The sequence below is a fragment of the Gossypium hirsutum genome, chromosome D08 (assembly GCF_007990345.1).
Source record: "Gossypium hirsutum isolate 1008001.06 chromosome D08, Gossypium_hirsutum_v2.1, whole genome shotgun sequence".
Classification (NCBI taxonomy): domain Eukaryota; kingdom Viridiplantae; phylum Streptophyta; class Magnoliopsida; order Malvales; family Malvaceae; genus Gossypium; species Gossypium hirsutum.
In genome coordinates this window covers 69,056,905-69,060,810 of record NC_053444.1, presented here as the reverse complement: position 1 = coordinate 69,060,810, position 3,906 = coordinate 69,056,905, and positions in this window count along the sequence as shown.

Sequence of the window (3,906 nt, the reverse complement as noted above, 5' to 3'; positions counted from 1 at the left end):
AATCTTCATCTTCTTTTTTTTTTATGGAATGTTCAAAGAAAAATCTAAAATAAAAAACTAGCAAAAAAAAAAAAAAAAAAAAAATAAAATAAAATAAATAAAAACACATACATAATAATCGTGAAAAATATATGAATATATGATTGTTTCATACTTTTTCATTTATTTTATATCTTTGTTGGAACTTATACATAAATCAAGTACAAAGCTGCGACTCAAACTTACGAGAGTGAATAGTGAGTACCATAGCCAATAAACCAAATATAAAGACACATTTATTCTCATCTTCTGAAAACAATAAATATAGATGCTTACTGGTTCAATTTAACAATAATTCCTAAAAAAGCAAATAAATAGACACGTGTCAATAGCTCAACTATGTTGGTGGATAAAGTTGATGATTTGGAATAATATCCACAGACATTACTATCCATACTTCATATAGACTTTACCATTCAAACTAATGGACAGCTTGGAATATTCAAAGGAGAATCATTTTATTATAAGAAAAATACAAATTTCCAATTTTAGGTGACCCCTCCTCCGCCGCCTCTTCTAGTGGCTCAATAACCAGCCAATCTTCATCTTCTTCTCTTCTTTTATTTATGGAAGGTGGTTTCTTAAATGAAAACATGCTTAGGGGTTTAGAAGTATAAGAGGGTGTCATTTTTAGTTACACTTTCATCCGCTTATAATTAGAATAAAGTAATAATCGAAATAAATATGAATAAGGCTTAATAAAATTTAAATTAAAAACACATACATAATGAATCGTGAAAAATATATATGAATTATATGATTTGTTTCATACTTTTCATTTATTTTATATCTTTTGTTGGAACTTATGACATAAATCAAGTACAAAGCTTGCGACTCAAACTTACGAGAGTGAATAGTGAGTACCCATAGCCAATAAACCAAATATAAAGACACATTTATTCTCTTCTGAAAACAATAAATATAGATGCTTACTGGTTTCAATTTAACAATAATTCCTAAAAAAGCAAATAAATAGACACGTGTCAATAGCTCAACTATGTTGGTGGATAAAGTTGATGATTTGGAATAATATCCACAGACATTACTATCCATACTTCATATAGACTTTACCATTCAAACTAATGGACAGCTTGGAATATTCAAAGGAGAATCATTTTATTATAAGAAAATACAAATTTCCAATTTTAGGCGACCCCTCCTCCGCCGCCTCTTTTAGTGGCTCAATAACCAATCAATCTTCATCTTCTTCTCTTCTTTTTATTTATGGAAGGTGGTTTCTTAAATGAAAACATGCTTAGGGGTTTAGAAGTATAAGAGGGTGTCATTTTTAGTTACACTTTCATCCGCTTATAATTAGAATAAAGTAATAATCGAAATAAATATGAATAAGGCTTAATAAAATTTAAATTAAAAACACATACATAATAATCATGAAAATATATATGAATTACAAACATGTTTTTATATGATTTGTTTGATACTTTTTCATTTATTTTATATCTTTTGTTGGAACTTATGACATAAATCGCTTGCGACTCAAACTTACGAGAGTGAAGAGTGAATACCTATAGCCAATAAACCAAATATAAAGACACACATTTATTCTTATCTTCTGAAAACAATAAAATAGATGCTTACTGGTTTCAATTTAACAATAATTCCTAAAAAAAATTAAAATTATATTTTAGTCGCTTAACTTTCAAAATTTATGTCATAGTTACTAACGTTATTAAATTGTTATATTTTGGTCACCCATCCTTTAACTTCTGTTAAGAGGATAATGTGACACGCTAATTCAAAGGGTTAATAACAAAATTGACCCCTTAACTATAACTAAAATTATTGTTTTAATACTTTTAAAATTTTTTAAACAATAATTCTAAAAAGTTTTTTAAAAAATCTAAAAACATCAAAAAGCTCTAAAATCCTAAAATTTACATTTTAAAGTTATAAAAAAGTTTTTAAATTATAAAAACAATGGCAAAATAAGAGGATAACAATGTTATTTACGCAATTACGAGCAAAAGTGATTGCAGAAGTGGGTACTTCTGCAAGCATTGTGATACCAAAATTAAAATAGAGGATAACAAGGTTGTTGATGCAATTCAATTTCTCTATGCCTACTATGCCTAATTCAGTGAGAAGAATCCATTATTTTTCAACAATTACAACCATTGAACATAATTCTAACACATCCCGGTTTAAAATCCTTAGTTACTCTTGTACCTTGAAGACTAGATCTATCACCTGAGAACTTAGTCTATAAAATCACAACAAAACGATTTTATAATCAAATGCACTATTACAAAATAACGTTTTTCACTTGAATAATTTAACTGCTCTCTAAATTCAATATAATCATCCATACAAGTCTCTCAATTATATAAAATTTTCAAAACTTGTTTACATAATAAAATTAGTCACGATCCATGCTAAACAACAACTAAAATAATTTGAAAAGAATATAATAATAACAATCAAGTCTGGAGGCGATGTCAGCGTTGGTGGCTCTTCGAGGGCCTTGGAGAATCAACACTGGATTGGTCTTTACTTGGTCCACCTCTAGTAGATGGTCAGCACTTGAGCTTCATGTATTACATTTGGCAATGCAATTCCAATTGCACCAATCAATTCGAAGGTGTGGAAAGGTCAATGGGATGAGCCGACTGGGAACTTCTTGGGGGGTTGGACTTGTATAATTTTTCTCTTCTGGATATACTCATAGGTTAGGTTGGTTTGCACGTTATCTTTCCCACAGTCTATTGACTGTTTGAGTGTTGATTGTTTGAACCTTCTTTGAACCAAAAAATCGAACCAATTATGTTCATAAAGGGAAGAGAAAAACACCTTATGAGTATTATTATGGGTAAAGTCGGTTGTTGGTTCATGTATGGTTGTGGTGAGATGGTGAAATTGTTGATAGTGGTGAGTACTGGCAGTAGTAAGATGGTGAGTGTTGAATATTGGCAATATCCCACATTAGGAAAAGATAGAAATGGAGGGGGTTTGGTTTGTTATATATAGAACCCCTCCCCCTTTGGTTGTATCATCCCAAAATCTTCTCCTTTGTAATATTTCTAGAAGAAATATTGATTTGGTAGTGTCCGAGGACGTAAGCTAAATTGGCCGAACCTCGTTAAATCTCTGGTATTTTATTTCTTATTTGCTTGCTTATATTTAATAGCTTTATGTTGGTTATATTTATTTAGTTATTATTGCTATAAATATCTAAGTGAGTTCTGTCTAGTTGTTGGGTTTTAAGCGGGACCATTTGTGACCCCTCCAATTTAACTGGGAATTTTCTTAGTATAATTGTTGGCATAATAATTATCTAAATATTTCTGATAATATTGTTATTAATATTATCGTCGCTTCCGCAACAATTGGTATCCGAGCCAAGGTTTTGTAGTATGCTCTGTGTTTGCAGCTTAGTCTGATCTTACACATCAGAAACATTTCCTAAAGCTTGTGGGTATTCCGCATTTGGTGGCTATTAAATAGAAGCTATGGCAAAAATGACAGAAGAAAAACCATCCATATCAACAACTTCCACTTCGTACATTTTGCCGAGGATTGGAACTGCAAATACGAGATTTGTAATAGAAATTTTTGATGGAACAGGTCATTTCGGCATGTGGCAAAGTGAGCTTCTAGATGCCCTCTTTCAACAGGGTCTAGATATTGCCATTGAGGAAGAAAAACCAGAAGGGGTTGATGATAAAGAATGGAAGACCATCAACCGATTGGCATGTGGTACAATTCGATCATGTCTTTCCAGAGAGCAAAAGTATACATTCAGTAAAGAGACTTCTGCAAGTAAATTGTGGAAAGCATTGGAGGAGAAATTCTTGAAGAAGAACAGTCAAAATAAGTTGCATATGAAGAAAAGACTGTTTCGTTTCAATT